Source organism: Marmota flaviventris, chromosome 8, assembly GCF_047511675.1.
Source record: "Marmota flaviventris isolate mMarFla1 chromosome 8, mMarFla1.hap1, whole genome shotgun sequence".
In the NCBI taxonomy this organism is placed as follows: Eukaryota; Metazoa; Chordata; class Mammalia; order Rodentia; family Sciuridae; genus Marmota; species Marmota flaviventris.
The window spans coordinates 51,153,029-51,165,597 of record NC_092505.1 but is presented as its reverse complement, the minus strand read 5'-3'; the positions used below and the strand labels follow the sequence as shown (position 1 = coordinate 51,165,597).

Below are 12,569 nucleotides of genomic sequence, written 5' to 3'. Positions count from 1 at the left end.
ATGAGGGTGGCTTGAGGGTTTGGTGGTGATTAGGGGAAGTTTGGGGTGAGGGCTCCATGGGAGCTGGGGTTTGATTGGTTTGAACCTCCTGCTGGAACCAAAGGAAGGAGCATCTAGGTTTCCTTCCCAGCTTGCCCACATGTGGGCAGAAGGGGAAGAGAGAGGGAGAGGGCTTAAATGCTGTTAACAGTTAATTATCCAGAAAATGGAGTCAGACTTACACCCCTTTTATTTTCTATTGAGATAAAATTTTTACATGCAGAGAAATGCACAGATCTTAAGTGTATGGGTCAGTTAGTTTTGACAAATGTATAGACTCCTGTAACCAGTTCCCAAGTCAAGGTAGACACCATGTCTATCTCCTCATTTTTGAAGCTACCACTGAGGCCAGTCTCTTGACCATGAACCTGAGTGATCAGGTAGCATGCTGTCATGGCAGGGCTTCAGGCTCACCCCCTGTTGAAGATCACCAATTTTGGATTGGCCCCTGGATCCTGCTTCCCAGGTTGTTAGAGGCTGACTCCTCACATTCCTTGTTTACTGTCCTGTGTCTCTGCTCATGACCTTGGCAGGCCTAGTAGGTCTGTTTCTTCTAACAAGTCCTTGATGAACAGTACAAGGCTCAAGATAGAGTCCTGAATTCGTTCAAGGTCATCTTAAAATAGTTCCTGGAATGAAAGATGGGCAAGACTAGCACATGGCTTTGTGGAGCTCACTGTCCCCGGAGTGGAGTATGAGGGTCAAGTAATTCTATGTGGAAAATCTACAGAGGGTGAGAAGAAGTCTGGCTGGTGGGAGAGCATGTGCTGTAGCCTGAGGTAGGGACAAAACCTGTGACAGAGGAACCCTGGCTGAGCATGCTGGTGTATAAGTGGCATTCTTGACATGCTGGAGAGGGACATCAGCTGTCCTCAGGCCTGGAAATTGGCCCCCCAGGCAGGGACTTGAGAGTCCGTTCCATTGGTTTTGTCCTCACCTCCCATCCCATTCCCAGCAGCCCCTGGAGACGTGATCTCTGTGAGGTCAGGAGTGTTGCTGTGGAAACAGTGACTTTTGCATCTCCTTATTGAGCTATTCCTATTGTCAGTTCTAACACCAAACTTGTTGGGGGTTGTCAGGTAGGCATAAGGGAGAGAGCTGCCTGTGTTATGAGATATAAATTAAAGTCATGCTCTGCCCCAGCCCTGCTGCCTCATTAACATTGGAAGAAATGGGGGTGACAGGGGGCTTAATAAACAGGAGAAATTAATCAGATAATACCAGCGTGTCAGAAGTCAGGGAGGGGCATACTGCTGGTGCACACTGTGGGTTGTGTTTGAGTCTGAGTAATAGATTTGGGGTTTGTGGTCAGGATCTGCTTCTTCTCTGATTTCTTACCAGTTATTTTCAGATAAGGATGAGCATACAGATATCAGAATTTCCTGGAGAGGCAATTTTAAACATTCTATATAGCCCTCTTCCATCCAAGATTATGGTATGCACCCTAGAGTCGGCAAGGGTGCCTCTTCCCCCTTTACAGGTCATTACTGAAGGGTGGCTCTTATTTAAAAAACTCATTAAAATTATTCCAACTTTAAGGTGTGTGCTCTCCGTATCCATCTTAGACTTCAGCGGTTCCCCATACACTGATGACCTCTGTAATAGGAATCTAGGCTAGGCTGGGCTCTAACAACAGATCTACTCTGAAATCCCAGCGGCTTAATGCGTATTTTTTTTCCCAAGCAAATTTCATTCTGGTGGAGTGACTCTGTAGGCACCTTTTAAGCAATGACCCAGGGAGACAGGCCACTTCCATCTGTGGTCATGCCATCTGGAGCACATGGTCCAGGAGAAGAATGCTTGAACTTCTGCAGTGGATTCTTACTGACAAGATGCAGAAGTTACACCCATCACGTCTGCTTCCAGTCCCTTTGCCAGGAACTAATCGTATGGTCACCTAACTGCAAGGACCAGGAGAAAGGGGTGTCAGTGAACACTAGTAACATCTGCTACTACCATGTCTACCTGAACCCTGATTATAATAAGTCCACACCCATATCCTCACTGTCCCTGGGCATCTCCATCTGAGTATCAGATAGGTGTGTCAAAGCCAACTTGTGTGTGTCTTCCCTCCCCAACTTGCCCTTTCCAAATCTTGGCAAATGGTGGGTGATCTGAGCTGGAAATAAAGGAATAGTCAGAGACTTCCCTTCATCCTCATTGCCCCCCACAGATTGTCACTATCTACTATCTCACTTGTTCTGCCTTATGCATGTCTCTTGGTGGCTCCTTCTCTCTGTTCCTGTCTAGAGGGCTGGAGCTCAACTGTGCATTACTACCCTGCTTATAAAAATTTAAAATGCTTTCAATTCTGGTCGGCAGGCTGGCACCCCCATCCCCCAGTGACCCTGGCCAGGGGTCTCCAGGACCTTGCTGCAGTGCCAGGCAGCTTCCTTTTCCACTGGATGGCTTCACATTGTGCTGCCACCTGCAGGCTCTCTTAGTACTGGAATGGCTTTGTCCCTTATGTTCCCAGGACTCAGGCTGAGTTGCACCCTGCGTGTGCTTCTCTGGAACCCCTTCCCTGGCAGTGTGTGATACTCCACCTCCAAGGCCCCCAAGAACACAGTCTGATTGCCTTAAAGCATTTTTTTAATAGTTGCCCCATAACATATTACATTTCTTAAGTGGGGTAGCTCCTTACCATGTAGATCTGGTTCTGAAAGAGTCTCATATTTCCTCCATTTTAAAAATAATAGTTGTTGAATGTGCCCGGCACTGGGCTAAGTACAGTCTTGTGTTGCTTGGTGTTGGGGGTATATTCTGAGAAATACATCATCAGGCAATTTTGCCAGGCAAACATCAGGTGCACCTACACAAACTTCTGTGGTGTAGCCGACCACATACCTAGGCTGTGAGTTGCTCTAGGCCACAACCCTGTGCAGCAGGGTACTGCACTGAGTACTGTAGGCGATTGTAGCAGTGTCATAAGTATTTGTGTATCTAAACATACCAAACATGGAAAACACAATACTAGGGGTTAGGAATTTTTTGGCTCATTACAGTCATTTGAGACCACCCTTTGTCCTCCCTTGTTAACGAAACATTGTTACTTGGCATATTCCAAGCCCTGATGGAGTTTACAGTTTCATGGGAAAGGCCAACCATAAATAAACAAGCAAATCACTGTCTATATTGGCATTTGTGAAAAGTCCTAAAAGAATAAGAATGGAATGGTCTCACAGAAGTCAGGACCAAAGTGCAGGAAGATGCAGTCCCTTAAACAGGAGAGCTCTGTGTCATCTCTCAAGTTGAGCACCAACATCCTGGGGAGCAGAGCCTAGAGAGCCAGAGTGCCCAGTGGGGTCTCCCAGTTGTTCACCTAGTTTGGGAGAAAGGCCCGGAGAGGTGCCAAATCACCAAAGTGGGGGCATCAATCAGCCCGGAAGGCCACCAAACCACTCTTCCTTGCCCCCAGAACCCCTCATTGGGTTGGGTGCTTCTCGCTCTCCAGCCACAGCTTCACTCCTCTGTTCATTGCTCACCCCTGTGCCTCTCTTGCTGTTACCCTCCTTATTTTTTTACTTGAATATGCTAAATGCACATTTTTCACTAGCAGTGCCCTTTGTGCTCTCTTTCCCCAGATCTTTGCTCTTGTGTCCCCATCATTCAGGTCTCAGCTCAGGTGTCACCTTTGGGAAAGCCCTTCCTTCCCTGTCTGCCCAACTTCCCTGTCAGCAGCCCTCACAGTATCGCCCTGCATTCTATTTCATTTTCTCCATAGCACTTGCTGTTCTCTAAAGTCATCTTGTCTAGTCTCTAAGTTGCAGGAAAGCAAGGCCCTCGCCTGTCTCATCCCTGCTTATCTGCAGGGGCATGAACAGTTGCCTGTTGCGCAGGAGGATGATAAACATCTGATTGAAAGCATGCAAAGACAGTCATGAGCAGGAAAGGCATTTAGTGTCTTAGAACCATGCAGGCTGTCACTGGCCCTGTGCCCTGTTGTTGAAATGCTCACTCAGGGGATCTGGCTTGGAACTTCCTATGGATCAGTAGAAAATTTGGGGTTGTAGTGCCCAGCTGTCAGCTTCTTGGTTTCCTTCTGAACAGAATGTTTCTAGCATCTTCTCCTTCTGGGGATGGTGGTGGGGTATTTCCTTCTGAATAGAACCCTTCTAGCAACTTCTCCTTTCTGTTTTTGTGGCCGCATTGCACACCTGTCATGAGATGCAGAAGTATACAGTTCCAGAGTAGAAAATCACAGCTTGGCCAGAGCTAGGAGTGCTTTTGACAGGCTTTGTTTATATTACAAGAATGGAAGTTACCAAGCATCAATCACAACTGGACTCAGGACTTGAACAGAGGTGACAGTTTTAAACAGAAAACCAAATTCAAACCGGTTTTCACAAAAAAGGAGCACTGCTTTTTCTTTTAATGTATGTCCAGTGTTTATGACAACACGGTCAGTCCGATCTTACCATTGAAATAATTTGGAAATCCTTTTAAGATTTGTTCAGCTCTTCTAGCTGCTGTGGTAGAGGAGAGAAGACGTGGGTCTTGGCACCCCTGTTGCTCAGAGCAGTGTAAGTTTAGAGACAGTCAAGATACCAATACTCAGGACTCCAGCCTGCCAAGAACTGTCATTTATTTCCATAGAAATGGGAGGTTTTTCCTTCATACAGGAATGCAGGATATTAAACCACAAGAAAGGCCAAGTCAGATTTCTTAATCCATCCAAAACAATGAAATTTGAAGTGTGGGTTTATGGTTGGAAAGTAACTGGGTAAAAATAGCAGACTGACTCCACAGATGTGCCTCCCTGGGCTCCCAGAGCATGCGTGCCTGAGAACTCTGCAAATGGAGCTGGTGCCTGGCTATCAGAATCTGCCCTCCTTTGGGAAGACAGGCATTAGCAGGTGAATTCAGGCCCACCTGTGGCATTTCCTTCCCAGATCCTCTGTTCTTCCAGAAGGCTCACCTGTGTCCTTTGGTAGTTACTTTTGGTGTTAGGTTTAGCTGGTCTCTGTATTTTTAGTAATCTTCCTTGTCTGTGGTGAGGTTGACAGTCATTGAAATCTGATGGGAGGAGATTACTTGCCTGGACCACCTCCAGGGACACAGAGGATGACAGAACTTCTTGGGGTCTTTATCTCTCCTCACCTGTCTTTGTGGCTGCCCTCTCTTTGTTAGGTTCCCTTGGACCTTGTGCTATGTATCTATAAAGCGGCCTCTGGGAGAAACACTCGTTCCAGTAGACTTGAGGGTTTTCTCAATCTGCTCAGAGCCTCAATGTGTCTGTCATTGCCGCAGACTTGGCTGGAGGAGAGAGGGCAAAATGGAGCACAAGCACAATTAATGACAGAAATAAATGATAGGAAAAAGAAATCAGGTGGAAGGAACTCTCAGTGTGCTGTTTTTGTTTTCTTTGAAAAATGCATTTGGAAGCCCATTAAACTATTTTGGGTTGAAGCAGGAAGGAGACAGAAGTTTTTAGATGGTCTTGACTGAGGAAAATGATTATAAAAATAGGTAACTCTGGAAACCTGGAGAAGGAATCCTACAGAAAGTTGAGGTCCTGGTAATATGCCTTAAATCTGATATATGTGGCTTAAAAATAGGCATTTTCTATGTGGTAATTAACTAATTCCTTTTAAAATATTTTATATTTAAAAGTAGCACATAGCCATTTTGGAAAAAAGAAAAATATTAAACAATAATTGCACATTTATCACAGTGATGTAGCATATTTTCTTCTAGTCTTATGTGTGTTTATATAGATACACATAAACATGTACATTAACATATTTGACACACTGTTAATCATATATATTACAATATTATAAAGTTTCGGGTATTAATTTATTTCTATGCATTAATTTATTTCTAGGCACCGGGCTCTATTCCCAGAATCCATATGTACAGGTTTATTTCTGTGATTATAAAAATGTGTGTGTGTGGTAGAAAACTTGGACAAGTACAAAGAAAAAACTTAAAATAATCTATAATTCCATTATGGGGCAAGCATAGTCTACAAAGATGACTTCCTAATGAACAATGCCTCCCAGTATTCCACCTTTGTATAGTTCCCTCTCCCTGAATTTGGTCTGGCTCTGTGGCTTGTTTTTGACAAATAAGATATAGTAGAAGTGACACTGCAGGACTTCAGGGCTTTCAGCCTGGGTCTCTTGGAACACTTGTTCTTGGCAAACTCCCTCTGGAACCCAGCTGCCGTGATGGAGGAAGCCCAAACCCCAGGGAGTGCCCACATGAAAGCACTTGGTTGGCAGTGCAGCTGAGCCCCTCCCTGACACCCAGCATCAACTGCTAGTGATGGGCATTGTCATCTTAGATGCCCAGCCTGGATGAGTCTTTCAGTGACTCTAGCCTCAGCTGCATCCACATGAGACTCCACCAGTTAAGCCTGGTGATCTGTAGAACCATCAGGGGGACCATGGCTGCTCAGTCATAAGGCAGGCACAGACCCCTGATGGCCATGGGCCACCTTCCACGGCCATGGTCCTCTCTATGCAGCTCTATCGCTCGCCCCATGAGAAGACTCTTCCCATGTTTGCTGGGTGACCTGTGGACAGGCATGCCAACATCTGGGCCAGAAAAGATTGAAACAGTGTCAGAGAATAGATGATGAAAGTCCTGCTGCATTTGCATTTTGAGACTAGGCAGGATGTCATTCATTCTGAAACTTTGCACTTGGTGTGGTGCTTATACACAGTAGGGGCTTCATGGCCCACTTGTCTGTGGAGAAGTCTGGGCACAGGTGAGGTCAGTACAGTGCTGTCTGCTGTGCCAGATATGATCAGTGCTGTTCTGAGAACAGGCAGAGGTTGTTGTGAGCATGGGGGAAAGGCCACCTCTGTTCAGAATTATAGGATGGTGGGCCTGGGAAGGGTTGCCAAGAGCATCTGTTTTGTCTTACTGGTCTGGGACAGTTGCTGCCCAGGGGAAGTGGCTTACCCATAGGTGGACGTAAAGCCAGGCCTGTGAGCCAGGGCTCTAACCGTACTCTCACTTGCCTAAATTACCAAAGGCCATTTCATTAAATAAGATAGAGCCCCTTGGGTAACTTGTTTAAAAAAATAAGAACGGGGAAAGGAAGGGTTCTGCCTTCTAAGAAGTGGCCCTGATGGACAGTTCTGCCCCACTTAATTATTAGTTGACGTAAGAATAGCCTGGGGTGGCTGGAGACTTTCTAAGAGGGTCATTGGCACCCTGACAACTCAAATGATGGGCACGAGGCCCCGGCATCAGCAACCCAATGCTCCCTCCTTGCCCAATTCCCCTTCAGGCAGCACCAGAACCTCCCAGTCAGGGAATCTTTTGCTTGGTGCAGCCCACCATAAGGGAGGATCCCTGAAAGCTTTGCTTTACAGTAGGATGCCAGCTCATAAACTTTGGTAGGAACAAAAGCATCAGAAAGTCACCAATAGGCAACCATCCTAGTAATATTTTATTTTGACAAGAATCATCAATGGACATCAAGGAAGCAGGTAACTTTGTTGAGGAATAGGCTATTGTCATAGTCTCAAAGCATTTGCCCACAAAATACTATTGTTGCAAAGAGAAAAATAGTAACAGGAATCAACACTAACATCCCCAGTGTTGTGGCACACTGACAAGGGTATGCCTCCTGAGAAGTAAGGTAGGGTACAGAGAACACTGCATGGCTCCTGTGTCTGTCGCCTTTGCGTCTCTGTGACCAAAACACCCATCAAGAACAGCTTAGAGGAGGAAAGGTTTATTTTGGGACTCATGGTTTCAGAGGTCTCAGTCCACAACTTATTTGCTCTGGGTCCGAGGAAGCAGAGAAGGAGAGAGAGAAAGAGAGGCGGGTGGGTGGGGAGAGATGTATGTGCACCATAGGGCAGATGCACCCTTTCAGGGCAGCCCCCAGGGACCCACCTCCTCTAGCCATGCCTCACCTCCTCACAGTTACCACCAGCCAGTCCATTCAAACCAGGATGGTCTCATTATATCAAGCTTCCACAATTCAGTCATTTCACTTCTGAACCTGCTTGATCATAGGACTTTTGGGGGACACCTCACATCCAAACCACAACAGCTTCTGTAGTTTCCTGATAGATGCCTGACCCACAGCCAGTCATAAGGACACTTTAGGTGAACCCAAATCAAGGGAGCTTTTACTTAGTAATTGGCCCTAATTCCTTAAATTGTCCCAGTTGGCAGAACACTAGGAAAGATTGGGGACTTATTTAGATGTAACAACTATTTGCAATCCTGGACCAGAAATTTTGTTTTTGTTTTTGGACAATTGGCAAAATTTGAATAGGACTAGTGATGAGATACTGATGTGCATCAGTTTTGGTGTTGTGCTACTGTCACGGAAGGAAGTGTCCTCATTTCTTAGGAAGTGTGTGCTGAAATACTTAGGAGTTAAAAGCTTGCTTACTTTCTCTCTTCTGGGGATTGAATCCGGGAGGATTCTACCTCTGAGCTGCATCCCCAGCCCTTTCTTTTAAAGTTTTATTTTGAGACTGCAAGTTCAAGGCCAGCTTCGGCAACTTAGCTCACTAAGCTTGCAGTCCTCCTGTCTCAGCCTCACTAGTTGCTGGGATGACAGGCATGTGCCACTGCACCAGGCTTTTTTCCCCTTTGGTTTTCAGCTGCAGTTTTGTCACTTTGACATTATACTTTTAAGTCTTTAATTAAAATCAAAGCAAGTAAGCTTTATTTGATTAAAATAAAATAAAAACTAAATAAACTTTAAAAGTTTAATTAAAATAAGGAAATGAATTAACTAGTGCTCAAATGCAATCTGGTAGACAGAATCGTTTCAATTGTGGACTGTTATGGGGAAAAGCTGGAAGGGGGCTTCTTGGTGGAAATGAATGGGGAGCATACTTCATAGGAAAGCAACTCATATGTTGAGTGAAGATGGGAAACTGGGTGCCCAGCACAGGGGCCAGGTCCTTGATTTCCTCAATCCTTGTGTTGTTCTCTTCAGACTCCTAACAGGAGGGGCTGCTCGGACCTCAGTAGACAGGGAGGCTAGCAGGGAAGTGTTGGTGTATCTCCCGGAGAGGAAACTGTGAAATGGGGACATTAAACCCTACCTGGGAAGATTATTTGAGGTAAGATGTAAAAGCATAATGCCTGGCATTTTATTAATAATGGTAAATAGTTCATCCTTTTTTGAAAATTCACATAAAAATTAATATTATAGCATGATATTTTGGCAAAAGACACGGAAACCTGAAGAACTCTTTGACCCCTGACTAGTCAGTTTGCAAACCAACTCACTGGGATAGGTATTGCCACTGAATAGATGATCATTGTATTTTTCCTCTTGCTGCAAAAGATCTGTGAATGGGTAGTTCTTTGCATTTGAGGTGCAGAGAGGCATGTCCAGGTTAATGAAGTGGAAACTCTGGGTTTTCTCCTTGAAAGTTGCTGATGTGGGTTTTTGAGCAGCAGGAATGGTGTGGAGCCCCACTTTTCTGCTGCCGCCATGTGGTCCCAGTCCTTGACAGTGGTTAGGGACTGCCGGAAGGCAGCTCTCGTCACTGAAAGGATGTCAGTGCTATACACCACTCTCTTGCCTATAGGTCCTGCAACTGTTCTCAGCTGGAGGAGGCAGAAGAGACCTTAACCTTGAGTGTGAAGGTTGTGGTGGACTGCAAGACACTTTGGAGGAGGGTGTGTCTGCTGGGTGGAAGGAACAGGCAGCTCAATACTGGAATAAAATGGCAAATTCATAGTTTACACCAAGAAGAACTGCTGCCAAAATACAGAAATATTGGAGATGTAAAAGAGGTCATCAAGGTGCTAGAACATTGAAAGGCAACTGTGAGTACTTGCTGAGGTATTTGTAGTTAGAGGACTACAGATGAGCTTCCATGCACACAACCAGGCAGCTGCAGGAAATGTGTTTTCAGAGTCAGCATGGAACAAGTCTGCCATCAGAACAGTTTCAGGAGATAGCAGCCATCTTTGAGTGGATTCCCCAAACAAGGCATCCTGCTCACAGAACTCCTGTAGGCATTGCAGAAACAGTTTGGGGGTTGTGATACTACTGAGGGTCTGCCCAGTTGCTGCTCTGTGTCAACTTTTTTCTTTTTTATTTATCAGTGAGTCCCATTTATTTGGGGGCAGCTTTATGCCATAAAATGTCCTTCACGTTTCCCTTGCAGCTAGGTATGACCATGTGACTAAATTTTGTGCAGCCAGATACAAGAAGACATGTTGAAGAGTTGCAGAAAGGCGGCTTACAGGGCCTGCCTCATTGCAGGGAGCAGGCGGAGGTGTCCTTCCTCCTTCCTCCTTTCTGTTCCCTGGAATTCAGCCAAGTCTACAGGAGCCCCATGAGGTGACCTAAAGGATGGAAACTGGATCTAGGACAGCCGAAAGGGAAGGCAGAAGGAGCCTGGACCCTTGATACCTGTGGAGCAGCCAGTCTTTCCCTGAATGGCTTGGCCATAGTCTTACGTGTGTTCAAACCATTGTTACTTTACATGTTGTTCTGTTAAATGCAGTTGAATCCTATCTACATGGATACTTCTGTCCCTGGGGTTGTTTTAAGGATTAAATGAGCTGACACTCATTTCCTGAGCTGGGAGTGCACACTGACCAGTGTGGGTGAGGACCTGCGAGCACAAGGAGGAAACCTTTGCTAGCTTTCCTAATTTCACACAAATCCATAATGTAGGTGGGCCAGTGATGGGGAGGGAGTGTTTAGAATGGAAAGAGAGCAGGCCCAGGAGGTTAGAAATGGGAGTCCCATGACTCCAGAGAGAGCCTCAAATGGGGAGTTGGGAATTTGACCCCTCACAGTTTGGGCAGGTCAGTGGTATAATCATCTTTAGAGAACATCTGTTAATTCCACCCAAAGAAGATTGGGTTCTATGGCTTCCATCTCCAGAAGTCTGAAAGAAAGCTGGCTCCTGAAGACTAACAGCCTACCTCAGGCTAACTGTCCCAAACAGGAAGGGGAACTCCAGGTTTGGGAGACCAAAAAGAAAAAAGTCTCTGGCAGATACCAGAGAGACATGTGGAAAGGCCACCAGGGACCATGGACATCTATAGCATAGAAATGGAAGATTTTCAGATGTAAAATCCCACTTCCCTTGCACATTGAACTTCATAAATAGGTGTAAGAGCTGTAATTTCATTCGGTCAATAGAAGTGGAGAGGAAAATTTAGACTGGATGTTACGTGTTGTATGTGTATATCCCTTGTTTTCCAGCCAAGATCATAATAAATGAATAAATGAGTTTCATCCTATCCTAAAGCAGATGATTGCACCTAGTTACTGAAGTTGTCAAGACTGACAAAGGAGACCCACCTTACTCTGCAGCAAAAACTACATCTTTTCATAATAATTTGTTTTATCCACAAAACAGGAGCTGAGAGTTAGCAACAACACTATGGCTGAGCTATCGCTGACAGTTTCCATGATTTATTCTGAGAGGAGGTGAGCAGGGCTGCAAGAAAGATTTTGTTGTATAGCTAATATATAAAACTGCCTGTGGTCATTAATATCAACCTCCTGGCCCCAAACCTCTTACCAGAACTGCTAACAGGTTGCATAAATCATTCTTATGAGCTTCATTTCCTTTTGCATTCCCCCTCCCTCAGAGGTGTGGGCCAGCTGCTAATGTGGAAAACATAGATTAGCACACTGGAGGCAGGGACTTCCGGGCTGAGTGGAGCCTGTAGAGCTGACTGTTGGCCCGATCCTGGCATCCAGGGACCCGGAAGGCAGGAGAGCATGGGGTGAAGAGCAAGCACAGGGCTTTGGAACTTTGAGTATGCGTTCTGCTTACCAGCTGTGTCCTTGATTACCACACTTAATTTCTCTGTTTTCTCATTTGGCAAATAGAAATAATAATTCTAATCTCGCATTGCATTTGGATGATTCTGTGAGTGTGATATATTTATACATGTTGACAGTTGTCATTAAAGATTTCCTTTCAGCTTACATTTGTGGCATTACACTTTCTTTTCCAGAAGTTTGGTTTTGGCTTCTGTTCAATGAAGGGGAATCTCAGTAGTCTTCAAAATCCTTGAGAATGAGGGTCTTGGGGGAGGTGATGGTGGGAATGGGGAACCCTTCTCTGTCCATAGAAGTCTTAGGTAATGCATATTGATGACATGAAGTTTTCTGCTATTTCCACCTTTGATGCAGAAACTTTTCTTGTTTTTAAAAATAATGGGATTTAAAAGAAAATATATAAACAGCTTATTTACTCTAAACAGCAACACAGACAAATGCCATATAAACACAAAGGAAGGGGTGCAGGTCAAGATGCTGCTGACTTTGGATCAGAGGCGCATTAGCAACAGCCAGGTTCTGAGAGAAGGGTGTGGGAGGGAGGGACAGGGACTTCCACACAGCCCGCTGGAAGCTAGGACAGCTCTGAATGGTGAAGCATGCCTGCATTCAAGCAAAGGAACTAGCTCCTAGGGGTTTACCCAAGTATAAAAGTTTATAATTTTATCTTTTTTAATTTTTTTATTGTTGGTTGTTCAAAACATTGCATAGTTCTTGATATATCATATTTCACACTTTGATTCAGGTGGGTTATGAACTCCCATTTTTACCCCGTATACAAATT

At 45.1% G+C, this 12,569-nt stretch overlaps 1 protein-coding gene across 1 annotated transcript in view; it reads left to right on the top strand.

Moving 5' to 3' along the window:
- The window catches only part of Xxylt1 (xyloside xylosyltransferase 1), a 161,235-nt gene that overhangs the window by 62,161 nt on the left and 86,505 nt on the right, over nt 1–12,569 (top strand). The gene's annotated exons all lie outside the window — the stretch shown is intronic.